Source organism: Oxyura jamaicensis, chromosome 3 (genome assembly GCF_011077185.1).
Source record: "Oxyura jamaicensis isolate SHBP4307 breed ruddy duck chromosome 3, BPBGC_Ojam_1.0, whole genome shotgun sequence".
NCBI classification, from domain to species: Eukaryota; Metazoa; Chordata; class Aves; order Anseriformes; family Anatidae; genus Oxyura; species Oxyura jamaicensis.
In genome coordinates, this window is record NC_048895.1 from 72,028,683 (window position 1) to 72,045,878 (window position 17,196).

General features: G+C 39.3%; 1 protein-coding gene and 1 long non-coding RNA gene across 2 annotated transcripts in view; both read left to right on the top strand.

Annotated features, from left to right (window-relative positions):
• PDSS2 (decaprenyl diphosphate synthase subunit 2) overlaps positions 1 to 17,196 on the top strand; it is a 121,396-nt gene that overhangs the window by 26,096 nt on the left and 78,104 nt on the right. The gene's annotated exons all lie outside the window — the stretch shown is intronic.
• LOC118164203 lies at positions 4,314 to 4,963 on the top strand. Its single transcript, XR_004749369.1, has 2 exons — positions 4,314 to 4,458; positions 4,661 to 4,963. It is a non-coding gene; the product is annotated as an uncharacterized LOC118164203 (long non-coding RNA).

Genomic DNA, 17,196 nt, shown 5'->3' on the forward strand with positions numbered 1-17,196 from the left:
TTATTGGTTTTGTGAGACAGAGAAAAGTAGCAGTGATGGACCTCTGTCATTTATGTCTATTGTTATTAAAAGAGAAGAATGTAATTTTAAGAGTTAATGAACATTTTTCCTTCACTTTTTGCCACACACAATGCTTCCCCTTCCATATATGCTTGATGGAATCACACAGACCATAAAATTCCACCGGATTAGCGCAGGTTGGTGCAACTGCCACCTTCTCCTGTATGAGGTAAGAGATGGCTTCCTCAGTGCTGCTTCAGCAGCCAACCTCCTCCTCTTCCACTCCCAGCTTGTGCCAGGCTTCTCCTGGAGAAGGAGTTGGTTGTTGTGAGTCCACCTGCAGGTAACCTCAGCCACAAGAAGAGCAGCTCCCATGGCTGCTGTGACTTGTGGCACAGCAGCCAGCCTAGCTCGGACCCTTCTTTTTGCTTTCCTTTCAGTCCTGTCCCTTCTCCTGGCGCATTAAGAGCGAGGGCAGGAGCTCTGGCATGCATGGCAGTTACTGCTGCAGTGAGGAGGGGCAGCGTGGTGTAGGGGGGGAAAGAGGAGGGCAGGAGCCAGCACTGCTGTAGGATGCGCTGTAGAAAGTTCAACAAGGGAGTAGCTCAGAGCTCAATTCCAACCACAGAAACTGCCAAGACAGGACATCAATGAGCTGTGTTTTCTAAGGGCCTCCAAAAAGACCTTATAGCCTAGGTTAAGAAGTTAACTTGAAAGTTCATGTTTAAATTTTACAGCCTGTTGTATGCTTTCATGGCCATGGAGGATAGTGGTGATGGAAAACAGTTATAACTTATAGAAGTGTGTGTGGGGAAAAGCCCCACCTCAATTAAGCACTGATTTGCATTCCTGAGAGCAATATCTTTTTGGTGTTGGTGGCAATACTACTCTGGATTACACAGCAGCCATACACATTTCATAACCTCTTCAGTCATGCTGCATTGTGTATGTGATGTTGCATTGGATATTTTTTTTTTTTTTTTTTTACAAAAAAAATCTTTCATTAGATGTAGATTGTATCTGGGGAGATCTCATTTAAGTTGCTGTGTGCTTTGCTGCTGTAACTTATGAGGACAAATGTCCTGGTGGTGTCTACTTAAACAAATCATTTGTCTCCCTTCCCCTCTGTCTTGTCTCTCAATGAAAGTGCTTAAAAAAAGGGTAAGCAGATTCACACCTGGACATTCAAAATTCAGGAAATACTAATGTGGAAGTTGTAGTCTCCTATGTATGCTTTGAGAAGTCACGGTATGCTATTAGGTAAAAGAATAAAAAGCAAAAGACATTTGTTCCTTTCCTTTTAGCTGCAGCCTAATAGTAGGATGACAGTATATCAGAAGCACCATGTCCACACTATTTGAGATGAGAGCTCATTTTTTTTATAGTTGGTACTTCATCATATAGTTGAATCAGTCCTGAGAGAAGTACAGGATGCAGATATTCTTTCTGCAAAAATGGAAGAAAATACAAGGTTAGCAAGGGAATATTTGTTTGTCTGCTCATCTCATCAGTTACATCAAAAGCTTTCCTAAAAAGAGAGGATAATTCTGAGAGATTGACAGAAGAACTTCAGTTTTACAAACCATTTTTTTTACATGAAATTGACAGAAGATCATGATTAAAAGGGAGAATTGTCTCAGGAAAAGTTCTTCTTGCATTAGAACATTGTATGGTTCACTACAGTGGCTTCAGTAACACAATATAGTGTAGGGGTCAAACTATTCTATGTTCATAGCTGGTATTATATTTGAATATAATGAACATAACCATGTAGGTATAAAAGTACTCCAATTCCTGTATGATGAAAAAATGAAAGGCTTTGTGCTGGTTTAGAGACTGTTGGCTTGAAGTAATTTAAGTCATCAGAATCTGACATTTTAATAACTTTGGATATACCTGGAATTATAAAATAAGTATCTTAGTTGTCATTTATACCAGCTAACTTGAATTTCTCTGCTTGCGCTGTCTAAAATGCTCTTCTCCTTCAGAGCTAAATTGAAGTGGCATGAAGTCCTAAGTCCTAGTTTTTGTGGATTTTAAAGATGCTTGGTAAATTTGAAGCAGCATTGTTGACTAACAAAAATAATGTTACATGTTTAGGTGTTATCTTACGTAAATACTGCTATACCATTCTGGTATTACATTGTTTTATAGAAAGTATGCATTGACTTTTTGTATTTTACTACTCCTGTAAGCATAATAGGTTGGATAAGACGAGAATACCAGTACTACAAAACCAATGTCGTACATATCATTAAGAAATGGTGAATTTAAGTTAAAAACAGTAGGATATTGGGATTATCTTCATACATAGTATTTGAAAGAAAGAGTGTTTATCCTAATACATGACTGTGCACTGGAACCCTCATCAAGGACAGTATATTCTACTAAATTTTAATAGTAAAGTCAGTAGTTGTAACAAGGCAAGAATTAAAATGTCTGTCCTCCCTTTTATAGCCTGGAAGAAGCATTTACATTAAATCATGACATTGTCATTCAAGTCTCTAGATGACATTAACAGTGTTCTCTGATAAACAGTCACCAATCTGAAGACTGAGTACACTGTTTTTATTCTTTTATCAGAATAGGCTCTGTGGAGTCAATTCTAAAAAGGTCAATAAGGGGAGCTAATTAAACTTTACTTGTTGAGAATTTGCACCAGGATTGACATTTTCTATATACAGTCTATTAACATTTACCGGTTCTTATTTTTAGATTTCTGACTTATCTATAACTTTCAGGTGCACCCTTGACAGTTGAATTATCATTTTCAGTCATTGAATCTAGAGGACAGGGATCTGATTACTTGACTACAGACTTTGGTTTGATCTCAAGTTCTGCTTAGTGAACAGAACTAGTAGTTACTGGTGTCTTTAAACTTAGCATGTGTCCTTCTACGTCTCGCCATAGTGAAAGAGTAAGATTGCCTGCAGGAGTTGCTGTTTTTTCAAAGTGGTGATTTCTGTACGTGAAGATGAAGGACTTCTCATGAATGTGTGCTGCTGTGTGTATTTATGTTGGTTGAGGATGTGAAATACTTTTGCTTATGGACACCATGCTTTGTATTTTTGCTCTGTGTAACTTGTTGAAACCATATGGTCTTGCCTATGAGGTAATAGGCTGTCCGTAATTCGAAGTTCATTGTCTGTCCAAGATGGACAAAACTGAGACTCTCCAAAGATGTTACTTTTGGGAGAGCCTACCCTTACCTAGTTAGTAATGTGGTGAAAGGGGAAGTATGCTGGGGAGCTTGCTGAGGGTGTGTGGCAGGACAGTGCCTGGTCTGCTGACACAGCAAAGCTCTTGTAAGTTTGCTTTTGATGTGGAACCCATTTGAAGTGAGCATGTGTGTGAAGAACTTATTTTGCTAATATTTGGAAAAGTTAGGGAGGATAGTAAGCATAAAATCTAAAAGGAAGTTTGACAGCATCACAGGATCAGTGAGGTGGGCAGGGACCTCTGGAGGCCCACGTGGTCCAACCCCTGCTCAAGCAGGGACACCCAGAGCTGCTTGCCCAGGACCGCATCCAGGTGGACTTTGAGGATCTCCAAGGAGACCCCACAGCCTCTCTGGGCAACCTGTGCCTGTGCTCTGTCACCCGCACATCACAGAAGTGCTGCCTGGTGCTCAGAGGGAGCCTCCCATGTTCCACTTTGTGCCCACTGCCTCTGGGCCTGGCGCTGGGCACTGATGGAAAGAGCCTGGTGTATGGGCACCAATGGAAAGAGCTCTTTGTATCTTCCTTCAGATACCCACAGGCATTGATGAGATCCCCCTGATCCTCCTTTGTTCCAGGCTGGATGCTCCCAGCTTTTTCTGTGACCCTCTTGGACTCTCTCTGGTATGTCCAGGCCTCTCTTGTGTTTGGGGCCCAGAACTGGGCCCGGTGCTCCAGGTGCAGCCTCACCAATGCCAAGTAGAGCAGAAGGACCACCTGTCTTGGCCTGCTGGTGATATTTTGCCTAATGCAGTCAAGTTTGCTGAATTTATAGTGTTTGTGGCCTGTAATTAAAGTTGTACTTCAATACTTCTTAGTATTTTGGGGGCTGAACTGAATGCTTGCCTGTCAGATTGGACAGAAGAGTTGGGCTAAGCTTCACTTAAGATTAATGGTCTTTTTTAATCACTGGCTATTGCAGGTTTATCTGAGAGATTATCCACGTTAAAGATTATCCAGGTTATAAACTACAGTGTGGGTGCTCTTGGTGTTTTTGTTTGTTTGTTCATTTTGTTCTGTTTTTGTTTTTCTTTGGAGAGACTGAGTAATGCTTGTGGTGGATCCATACTTTCATCGTCTCTACATAGAGACCTCTTCTGAGGTTTAGCTATTAAGGAAAAGCTGAGATGGGCAGGAATGCATATACAGACCATTTTTCTGCATTATGTCTTGCCTCTGGGTTAGACTGCGTTATGTCTGGAGATTTTTGTATTATTTCTACTTTATTTTTTCCAATAGAGTGTTTTCAGTTTCCTGATAGCAGGGTTGCATGCCTCTGCTCAAAGTTGTAATGAGAAGGAAGACCTTTGTGATTATTTATTATTACTGTTGGGGAGTGAGTAGCTAGAGTAGAGGGGGGTAAAAAACAAAACAAAACAAACAAACAAAAACCTTTTTTTTCAGGGAGTACCCGATTTCTCTATTTTCTGCCTTTATTTCAGATCACTGACATTTCACCACAAAATACTAACCGTGTTTCATTTTAGAAACCTCAAGATCCGCTGTGGCTGACCTCGTGGGCAGAACGGAGACATTTGAGCACAAACACAGAGGCACCAAAAAGTTCTAGCATTCTAACTGACTGCTTCATAGTCTAGTGAAGAGAGAAAACGAAATCTCTGAAATTTGTTTGGAATGGCATCTAACAATGTTAAAACAGTATTTGCCAACTGGCAAGAGCAAAGTTGATAGGTAAAGAAAATTGTTGAAAACACTGTATTATAATTGTAGTGGTACCATTTTTTTTAAAACAAGCTCTAATATATAATTCCAATGACATGCTTTTAAGATATCTGTACGTTTTTCATTTACATTTTGACATTTAAATTTACATCGTTTCATGATCCTGTAATTTTACAGCTCATCTTACATACGCTTTTTTCAATGGCAAATTGAAATCACAGATGAAGTGCACTTAACTTGAGTAAGGAAGAAAAAATGTTTAGTGGGATGGGGAAAAAAATCGTAGCACACAAACATATTCCTTGGCTGCAAACTTGTATGTGCAAATTAGGCTCACTTATGAGAACGACCTTTTTCTTTTTTTCTCGTGCTAACAAATCCCAAGGAAAGTGCATATGGTTCCTCAAAGTATTAAAATGTATCCTGCTTTTGGCATGGTAGAGAACGCATTTTGTTATGCTCGAGAACTTGCCAGCACGCTACAGTAAAAATATAACTGGACTATTGGTTTTTGGTGAAAGTTTAGCAAGTTTGCCAAAGTACTTTGGCTGTGATCCAAAGTTAAGCTCTATCCTTCAAACGTAGGATAATAAAGGAGGAGGAAAAGAAGTTCTTTATGCTGTGTCTCTGTCATGCTCTCTCTTAATTTTTATTAAATATCTAGTTTTATTTTCGTGAGGTATCTTGAAGGCATTTTCTGCTGAAATGTTTGCCTTACAATTTTATTTTAGAATACAAATGCTTACACAGCTATACGTTAGAAGTAATAAAAGCACTGTTATATGCAGTGTAGCAGTAAGAAAACAATTTGAATGTATGGTTTTGTTTTAACCAAAGGCAGCGGGATAGAAGAATAAATCAGGCTAGCACTGATTGCAAATTTAAAACCTTGAGCATGCAGTCATAATGTTTTTTTTTCCCTGGACTGAAATTGTTCAGAGAGCTTTTCATTCATGATACCAAGCTCAAGCTGGCTGTTTAATTATATTGAGGATCTGCTTTCTCTTGATATTCATTCATATTTTATTTACTTACAGAAAAACTTGTAGTTGCAGGTCATAAGCAGAATGTAGTTTAGCATAATTGTGGTGGCTAATCAAGTTATGCCACATCAAGAAATGTATATATTAGTACTTTTTTTGTTTCTTTGTGTTTTCCCCCCACTGTCTCACGTGAACTAAGTGAGGTCAGGCTTACTTGGCATTAAGCTAAAGTAACAGCTGGAAAACCAGTGCAGAGAAAACCAGAGTTAACAGGTAAGTAGGGCCTTATTTTCTGCAAGTCAGCACTCTAATAATGTTAACAGAGTATAATTTGTGAAAAAACCTTCCATAGAAACTGCTAAACATGGGCTGAAAGTTTAAGAAAGATCCTGAAATTTGGGATTTGATTTTCATGTGACTCTACAGATAAGATGTAGCACTGCCAGTTCTGTGCAATAGTTGTGGCAGGTATTCTGGAGCATTTGTTGTTATTGGTGTCAGAAGGTGTTGGTTATTTGTTTGAAACACTCTTTTTTTTCAGTTTTTGCTATAAACTTTTGAGTGTATTGCTAGAAGTAATCCTGAAATGGCAAAATGGTGTTTACGGTGGGTTATGTAACAACAACAACAAAAAACCTATAAGATAACAGAATACTGGAAATAAACGGAGTCTTGTCATAATTGTATTTGCTGATTTTTATCTTGTTTCTGCAATGTCAGTACACTTGTGTGGACAAGAAGCCTGAGAGTAGTCAAATTTTTTCAGTGAGTTATATCTTTACATGGATTCCTTTCACCATTGTAGTAATAAGAGTTGGCTTTTAACGTAACTGAAGAATATTGGAAATAAATTTAGAATAACTTTCAGAAGCATTTGATATCTTTTGTCAGTAAGGTGCTGTTGGTTTGGATTATATCACATGGTATGGATGCAAGGTATATCCTGTGGATCTTTGTTTTAGGCCAATTAGATTGTTTTTCCTAAATTAAGAGTTGAGATATTTTTATCATGAAGTTGAACTGCGGTTTATATAAGTGAAAGTAGTAAGCAGAAACATTCTTTCAGATCTTTAAAGAAGCAGCAGGTATTCTTCAAAATAAGCTGGTCTTCCTATAGCAATGTGAGTCCGCGTCTTTCAATCAAGACAAAGTCTATCATCATTTGCTGAAGATAAGCTACTGCTGAAAATGCCACTTTTATTCTGAGTGGCTGTCAATGGGAACTTCTAGTGTTGTTTAGAGCTACAATGCAAAATGCGTGTCAGGTTATAAGACAATTCCAGGTATGATTAGATAACCTACGTATTTTTATAAATTGTGTGAAAGTGTCAGTTATCTTCCTGCAAATCACAGCCAGAAATTTCTCTCTTCATTCTCACTCCACCTTTTGTCTCAGCGAAGGTTTAAGATCAGTGCTCTGTTCCATTGCCCTTCTTTTTTATTTGCTTCTCTGTCTCTTGGAGGTAGGATCAAATCAGTGCCTTTAAATTTTCTTCTCTGTGACTTGTAATTACAGGGTAATTTTGCTTCTGGTAGCTTCACCTTTAGCTCTATAGAACTAAAGTTTTCCCTAGGTGATGGACCTTGGAAAATCTTGATTTTCAGATTGCCTGGAGAAGATTCTTCTATTTCACCTTTCCTCTTAGGATATTTGTCTTGAAAGTTTTTCCAAGGCTGCCTGACTCTGTAGTGAATAAGTTTTCCTTGTACTGTAGGCACCTGAAATGGTAAATAGGCTTCTTTAAAGCAAAGTGACAAGTCTGGCATGTCATTCATTTTTTCATTTTTCTTTTCATTCTTGATTCTACTCCAAGAATAATTACTTAGTAAGGTGCCCTCCTTTTTGGCAGTTCTGGAGTGGCTCTTTTTCCACTCTGTTAGCAGTGCTGCTTTCTACATGTTTGCCATGCAGTCGAGGTCACTCCAGCAGAGAGAAATGAGGTTCCTGCTTCACATTCCTGTCTTGTTTCTTCTTGCCAGCTCTTTTTCTCATGGACTCCAGTAATTCCTCCAGACTCTGGCACCAGGCAGTCCAGGAAAATTTGAGGTGGTCAGTACCACTGATGCCTTTCCTGAATAACTACAGAACTTCAGTGCAGAATCTCCGTCTCTTCTTTATTTGTGTTGGTATACTGCTTTGAAATTGTGGCCCATCTTTTTGTGTCATGTCTTACGTAAATAAAACAGCCAATGTGAAGGCTAGGTTCTCTTGTCTCTTCCATGAGAAGCCTGGAATCCTTTTGAATGACACATGTTCACTCCCTTTGTTGCTTCAACAATATGACGTTTTTGTACATTCAGCAAACTGAAGTTCAGGCCCTTCACAATGATTGTTGTGGCTTGCTACCCCCTTTTAAAAGGGCTTTGTGAAATTGAAATCTCATTAATTTGGAAGGCTCTGTAGCTTTAGTTGCATTTTCTTATCCTACTTTTTTTTTTTTTCTCTCTGCAAGAAGAGACCACACTTAGAATCACAGAGTGGTTTGGGTTGGAATGGACCTTAAAGCCCACCCAGCTCCAGCCCCCTGCCATGGGCAGGGACACCTCCCACCAGCCCAGGTTGCCCAAAGCCCCATCCAGCCTGGCCTTGAGCACCTCCAGGGATGGGGCAGCCACAGCTGCTCTGGGCAGCCTGTGCCAGTGCCTCACCACCCTCTGAGTAAATAAAATCTCCCTAACATCTAATCTAAATCTACCCTCTTTTATTTTAAAGCCATTACCCCTTGTCCTGTCCCTACACTCCCCAACATATAGTCCCTCCCCAGGTTTCCTGTAGGCCTCTACAAGTAACAAATGAACATTCTTATATGTAAATGGCACGTCCTCTCTTTCAATTTGTGCTCGTTGCTTCTTGTCCTTTCGCTTCTCACTGCTAAAAGCTTGTCTTTTTTTATTCCCTCCCATCAGTTGAGCACATAGATTTTTTCCCCTAAGACTTCTCTCTTCTTGAAGCTAAGCAACCCCAGCTCTCTGTGCCAAACATATTCACACCTTTAGTAGTTTTATACTTTTCAAAAATGTGTTATTGGTTGTTCTATGAATTTGAGGGGTTGGAGTTCTGTGGGGATTTTTGTTGAATCTCAAGCTTATTAGCGATAACTGCTGGTAGCAAATTAGACAAGAGTAGATCTGGAAACTTTAATTCAGAGTAAAGACAAGACAACTCTTTAGGTACTGCATTTGTCCTTGAGATGCTACTGCTTAGTGAAACAAAACAGAACAAAAACATTAGACCTCACAAATTCTATTTATTTAAATCATTAACTGTTTTACGGGAATTTCCCATGCAAATGCTGATTGAAATTTCTGATTAATTTCAGTGGGAGTTGGATCAATTTTTTTGTAGTATGTTGATAAAGTAATTTGTAATCTGGTTACAATACAGGTAATATCCATTCTTATCCATTTCAGATCAAAATAAGCTGGGCTCCTGAAATGGTCAGTAAACCTAAAGGGGTTCTGCATCTGCCTTTCTTCCTTTTTTCCTTTGATTTATTTATTTATTTTTGAGTTGTGGCATGAGACATACTACCCAGCTAAAACACAGGAGGAGTGCAATGGCAAGAATCTGTTAGCATGCAGTGCTGGTAGCTCCTGCTTCAGACTTTTCCAGGGAGGTACCAAATCAAATGCAGTACCAAACTGAATTCTCTTGATAGCTCCAGCCATCTATAAAACAAGAACACTTGTATGTTGCGTACCAGAGCTGCAACTGAAAGATTAAATTGTAAAGATTTTTTTATTTCAAAAATACGAAATCATCTGCAAGAGTAACCGCGTATTGTGACATAACGAAGGTGAGTTTACAGTTTGCTGTGTTTTCTCTGAACAATTCCAAGTGTAATAAAAACAAGAGCATAATTCTAAAGCACACTTTAATACCAGTGGGTGTAAATACAGTCACACTGTTATTTCCTGTTCAAATTCATTATTTTAATCCCTGTCAGATTCATATTTGTGGTAGTAATGTACCCTGCATGGCAAGTGCTGAGAAAACATTTATAAAAAGCATTGCCAAAGAAGTCTGACTGTATAGACTACAGTGACTTTACTGTTGCGGATCTTCCTGTGTTTATGGAAAAAAAAGAGCACTAGTTAAGCATGTCTGACTTGTAGATTTTGTTGCTCAAATACCCAAGGTACTTAATAACTCTAATACATTAGATAGAGTAGTATAGCAGTTCTATTGATATGCTGGCAAAGAAGCAAACATGACCGGTCTTTACCATCTGTTTATAATGCTATATAAAGAAGACCTCACTGGTTGCCACGGAAACCAGCATTTCCAAAACCACAAGTGTTTGCTTAAATTCTCAAGCCTTCTAAGTCTTGTCTTTTCTGAAGGAGAAAGAATAGAAAATCTCTAAAGTTTTCCGATGTTTTTTTTTCCTAACATTTGTTTCACTGTAAAATGCTTTCAGCGTTTTTGCACCGTATCTTGTTTCATTACTTCATAAATTTAAAGTATGCATTTGTAACTTAATGAGCTTATTTGATGCTTAGCTATGATCCAGGAAAAGGAGGCAGATATTTGTTTTGTTTATCTTTGTAAAAGGAGGTTTTCCTATGCAGGCAAACTAGCCTGACTGTGATACCGACACGCTGGAGTGAAACCTGTGGAATTCAGGTTGAGGTCAAATTGAAAAAAATTCTTAACTGTGTTAAAAACAACAGCAACTACAAAACCAGATTGAGTTATCACAGTCATCCACCTGGGTCTCACTGACAAGTGACTCTCTGGAATCAGGAACCTAGAGGAAAAACATAAAATTATGATAGTACTAGTAGGAGGCTTGTCTGTTTTCTCCACTGATGGCTTAAAATTGATTTTTAGTTAAAATAAGCCATTGAGAAGCCATTGGTGTGTGTTATTTGGAAATAATACACATTTATTACAGTATCTGTGTTTATTGAAAAAAGTATTTTTATTTACTTACATTTATAAAAAGAGTATTTATATTTACTCTCCTTTGTAACTGTGTGTGCATATTGCTGCCTTGCATTCTGTTGTAATTCTCCACAATTCTCCAGTTTAAGTCATTTTTGCTGTTGTTGTCATACACCCACCCAGCCAGTTCATGAAAGGTTTCTGCTGCGTATGACCATTTGACTTCAGTAGGTTGTGGCAAATTTAAAGCCTTTGGAAGAAGTGCTGCAGCTGGATTATTGGTGCTGGTTGGTTTTCAACCACGTAAAACAACTTTTTTTTTTTTTTTTTTTCTTGCTATTTAAAAGGAAGATCTGTATTTACAGGATTCTTGCTGTGTTTGGATTAAGCTACTTGGCTTAAGTGAAAAAAAAGACGAATTGAAGCGGAGAACTTGAGCCTCACGTAAAGAGCTGTCAGTGTTTGCAGGGAATACCTATTTGCAGCCGTCTGAATAATGCTGAAAATCAGTTCAGCTGTTATTTAGAAATACTGTTGAGCACAAAAGGTTAAAAGAGCTTTTTGGATCATTCTGTAATGACAATGCATATCCTAACGTTTTTGCCTTTTTATATTTCAATACATTTGTAAAACATACTGTAAGCATTTTCATTGTGAGGTAATGGCCAGGAGTTGACCTATTTCATTGTTGCATTTCCCTAGTAGTTTATTTAATGCAAAATACACTTTTATGACAGGCTTTACAATTACAATATTGCTGAAATGACACTGGACCTGTAGAGATGTCTGAATTCATTAGCCTTGTGAAGCTAATCATGTCTTTGTCACTCACAGAACTCTTCTAAAATATTTGTAATTCCTTTCACTTAGCAGAATGTTCTTGCATCTGTGAGCCTGTTTTCAGAAAGGTAGCCTTGTGCTTGTATAGACCTGTTGATATTGGTTGACAGCGGGGTGCTAGACCTCCCACAAAGTTTAAATAAAGTAAATATTGATGGAGAAATCAGACGCACAAAAATTAGGCTTCTGTCTAAGTATTTGTGGTTAGAAAAACAGGGGTGCCAGACCTGCAAGCTACTGCTGGTCAGAGTAATTGCACTCAGACACTGACTGCATTTCTAGGTATTAGCTTGCATGTTATCCACATCACAGTCAAAGATGAAGTCAAACACCAACTAGTAAAAGCAGCAGAGGCTGGCAGTAGGCTTAAAAATGTTTTCTTGTGGTGTCTTCAGTGTCATCCTTAAGGTGGTCCTTTTGCCCTGCCTCTAACACTCATAATAGCTGATGGGGTGTGGATAGTATTATCAAATAAATGAATGAAACTCTTCTCTGAATAAACAATGTATTTGAACTAGTATGACTATAGCTGCCTATTCCTTTTATAGTGGTTATTTTTTTTCAGTGTCTTTCATAGAACCATTCCACTTGGAAAAGACCTCTAAGATCATCCAGTCCAACCTTCAACCTAGTATTAAAGTCCACCTCTAAACCATGCTCCTAAGATCTATGTCTGCATGTTTCTTGAAGACCTCAAGGGATGTTGACTCAGCCTCTTCCCTGGGCAGCCTGTTCCAATGTTACACAACTCTTTCAGTAAAGAAATGTCTCCTAGTATCCAACCTAAACCTCCCCTGGCGCAACTTGAGGCCATTTCTTCTTGTCTTATCCCTTGTGCTTGGGAGGAGAGCCCGATCCCCACCTCACTACAACCTCCTTTAAGATGATTGCCAAGTACAGTAAGGTCTCTGCTGAACTAGCTTAGCTTCTCCAAGCTAAACAACCCCAGCTCCCCCAGCTGTTCCTCATAAGACTTGTTCTGTAGCAGGCTTACAGTCCTTAAATGACCAACCTAAAGCCAGCTCTGTGGAAACTTCAATTAATTTGTTGTTGAGTGTTTTCACTCATGTAAAATAAATAAATAAAAAGCTGGTTGTCCTCTTCTTACCTAGTGAACCTCCTTCCTCCTGGTTTTCAGCTGCTCATAAATTTTGCAGAAAATTGGGGATCCAGAGCTGCTTTTTTTGCCTTTTTAAAAAATTAATTAGAAACTCCTCCCATTGATCTTAAGGGATAATCTATTGTGAAAGAAGTAAGTACCTCAAAAATGTAAAAAAAGTGTGCAAGTAAATATGATTCATATAACCTCCACCTTTGGAAAGCCTAATTAATGTAGTTGCAGTGGATGGTAGACATCCTGATGTCTAAGTGAGATTCTTCAGGCTCCAGGGAGAAAATTTCTTTTAAGAATTCAAAGGCTGTATCAGTTTCTAGGAGCCATAAATGATGAAGTACAGTATGCTGCCAAGTGGCCAGGGCCAAGTATCAGTATTTGCTTTGCACTTGCCCCCAAACCTGTAGTTTTTTTAAACTTGATCTTTATAATAGTAGTTGATTTTTGTGAGGTCTGACCCACTCTGAATCTGTACAAATTTATTTAATCTTATAATTCTCGTAGTTTTTTTAGAAGGATCCATCTTGTAATCTTGTCATTACTATGTTTAAAAGTGTTTTTTTCGAAATTTTTTAAAAGAACTGTGGTATTTGGGATATGTGCCAAAATTATACACAGCAGCTCCAGGAGGAGATGGGTCTCCTGATCTAGAAGGGTGCTTTGATTTTTTTCTAGAAGACTTTTACAACTAACATCTCAAGATTTTCTCTTGAGATAAATTAGTTGTGGAAAGATGCATTTCACCCCAAGTTCCCTGCTTTTCTGCCTTTCTATGCTCAGAGTCCCTGTGAAGATCACATTTACTAAGCAATGGAGTGATGGAACTTTGAATGGGATTCTTCCTCTTCAGTTACGAAACGTTTCCCCTTGTAAGCAGAATCCCTGTGAAAAATGAGCAGCTGTTTCCTACTCTCAAGGAGTCTCTCAGGTCAGAAGGGACCTTGGGAGCTTTTCTCCAGGCGAAGCGGGCCCAGAACCACGCTGTTCCTCACAGGGCAAGGGCCTCAGCCCCTGACTGGGTTGCCTTGTGCTGAATTCATTCCAGCTTGTCACTGTTTCTCTTATACTAGCTGCAGAATTACAGACGTGGTCTAATGAGGGATGAACAAAGGCGAATAATCGCCTCCCTTCACCTGCTGGCTACATTTCTGTTGGTGCAGCCCTGGGCACAGCGCAGGCTCATGGTGCAGCCTGTTGGGCTACTGGGACCTTCTCAGCAGAGCTGCCTTGTGTTCAGTCAGTAATGCACAGGGCTGCGTTCATCCTTGTTAAATTTCAGGAGGGTACTTAGTTCTGAAAGGTTCTTAACATCTTCTGGGTTTCGAATTCATGTTCGCGTATACTTCTGAAACCTTCTCCCTTCTCTACTCAGTCTGTGAAGAACATAGTTAATATTTTTAAAACAAAACGTTTCTGGATTTTGGGGTAGATCCTAACATCTGGGATGCTTAAATACCTAAATTTCCTAAAAGTCATAGCTTAAATGTATGTTGAGTGATCTTTAGTCACTGTCCCTGGCTCATACTACCTGAAGAGATGTTTAGTTGTCCAAGCCCAGGAGCAAGCTTCTAAAGCTCATGTGTCTTCATCTGCAGCGGGTCCAAAACAAGTGGCACGAGAAGGCTGATCCCCTTCTAGCCTTAGATGTTGCAACAGACGGATGTTTTTAACGTGTCTGAAAATAAGTTGTGCAGACGGATATTCAATACATCTGTGAAACTTCAATAGCTGGTGAAAATAAGTCACAATAGACTGCTGTTAACATACACAAAACATATAATGTTCTGAATAATGTATGTGTGTTTGTGTGTGATCTTATGGTCACACAGCGAATCATCTGATTCAGATAAGTGCATCTATAATACAGCGGTTTAACATCTGTTTAAAAAATGAGTATGTCAAGAGAGTTTTCTCTTATTTACTTCTGACAAGTCATTAATAAAGCAAATTGGATAAAAGCCCTGAGGCCAGTGGAACTCGTGCATTTCTACTAAAGCAGCCAGCATTCTCACCAAACAGCTCTGTGGCTTACCTCTAGCACTAGATACAGAATCATCAGTTATAATTAATTTTGAAAAAGTTTTGTTTTTTTTTTCAAATGTACTTGCACCAGTAACCATGAGTACATCCTGATAACCTTTCTGTGTTGCACAAAATAGGTGTTACTTTCTGTAGATGTTACAGATTTAAAACGGTGTTTATATTGTCACATTTGGGATCGTCAGGTAGAATTGAGATGTTTCTTTTTCAGAGCAGTATTTATTTCAGGCTAAAACTACCCTGTGTTTTCAAAAGCATTATCCTAGGCTTATAAATCATCAGCATAGTTTATTTGGGTTGCGTTACAGGCTTTTCCCAGTTGCTTTTTATTAGGACTGCAGGAACAGGTGATTCTTTCTTCAACAGAAGAATTTTCCTTTTGTTGAACATTGGAAGTGGGGGATGCAGAGGAATGGCTGCTCAGCACCTGATATCTTTCCCTGTTTTTCACTAAACAGAGCTTGCGTGAGACCCAAACCAAAATGACTGATGCTGTCAGTGGGACGCTACCAAGAAAATGCGTGGAGAGGTAGGGCAAGGTGAGGCACAGCACTTTGTTCACTGCAGCTCCTAGCCAAGCTGGCCAGTGGTTGGAGTACCTGGTCGATGGGAGAGGGACATCCTGGTGGCCTGCTGGGACAGCTGACAGCAGGGCGGCAAACTGAGCATCCCGTGCCTGCATTGGAAATGGGCAGAAATTTGGGAAACAGCAACCTCCCTTTTGACCCCCCATAAAATTCCTTATGTCTGTTTTGATTGTATTTTTTTTTTTTTAAATAGCCCTAGTGGTTAAATTGGAGCTAGCTCAACACCACGTAGATAGGCTTTCCTCTGCTACACCTACCTTCACATTCAGTTGACTTTCTAGTTACCTGTGTTGTTGGGTTTTTCACTTCCCGTATTTCACCTATGTCCATCTCTTCTTTACAGTAATTGTTGTGTTTGCCATGTTTCTTCTCTATTGCTTGAATCCTGAGTTTAATGAAAAAATAAGAACGTTAGCTGTTCTTTGTCTCATGACCTGCTGTAGTGCAAGTAATTTTAAATCCTCACAGTATTTAATTGATTGCTCAAAAATAGGAATAGTGCATGCAATAAATGCTCCATTTTTTTATTTATTGATAGACGTGTGAATTACTATTGGAGTTAAACCTGACGATTATTTGAGGCTCACATTTTAACTGTAAAGTCTACTGAAATGGCTGCACATGTGGAAAAATACACAAAGCATTAAGTGAAATGCTCATGTTTGCTTGATTTATTCTCTGCAGCAGACGGACCCTGGTAGTAGGAGGTGTAATTTGCAGCACATTAGCTATTAGCCAGTGTCATTGCTTGAGTGGGTGGTGTGAGTCTCTTGTGTCTGCACAGTGTCACACTGCGCATGTTTCGAAGCTAGGCTCTTCTCCCCTGTGCTGTGAGATTAATTTTTTGTGAGCAGTGTTCTGTATTTAAAACTGTGAATCTGTCAGTTTTCAGATGGGTTATTCTGTCACATGGGTAACATCTAGAGTAAATGCTTCTCTCTCTCCTCCCCCTGAAATTCTTAATGTTTAGCAAAACCAGATAGTCACAGTGTTTGACTTCCCGGCCTTTTTTTGGCATGTGGTCCCCTGAGGATGAAGTATGTTATTTGCGAGGTACCCAGCCTGTAAGAAAATTACCCAAATGTTTCTTTGAGGGTACCCTGTGCAGGTACTTGCGGTGTTCAGCAGAGGTTTTCCAAGAGTCTCAGCTTGATGCATCTTTTTTGTGTGTGTGTACGCAATTTCACTTGGGTTGCTTTTAGTTCACTTTTTTTCCCTAGAGGCACCTGTCTCCTGCCACATACCCATCAAGACTAATTGCACCATCTGGAAGACTTCTGTGTAGCAGTTACTTGTGCAGAACATCTCTTGGGAGCTTAATTCTGAATGTGAATGTGACCCCTGGAGCCATGTCAAGTAGCTGCAGTAGTTTCCAGCCTCTAAAGGATGATCACCGTAGGCTTTATCTGTTTCAAGTCTAATGCAGTTTGCTTTAGTATGGATATGTTACATGTCAGTAACACAACTTCAGTCATGTTTTGAAGGGAATTAGACTTTGAATATGGGTTTGGTAATTCGCCGAAAATCCTGTCTAAAACTGCATCCAAACCATATAGGTTTGGATATAGACTGTATGACTAGGTGTAGAAATGACAGACACGTTGCACCGTATTATTATACTATTTACTTTTTATGTTCTGTTCTTCCCCACCACATCTGCACTTCTCGTTAGTCATGTCGTGCTACGAACGCAAGGTGTTCTGGCAAACGTGGCTGCAGCCCCCTGAACAGCTCATCAACAACTGCTTTCCTTATTGCTATGAATCTCGTCAAGTGTGTTCAGCACAGGTCATTTTCTGCTCTTCCTTACCGAGGTTCAGGTGAAAGCACTGCAGTGCTTCAT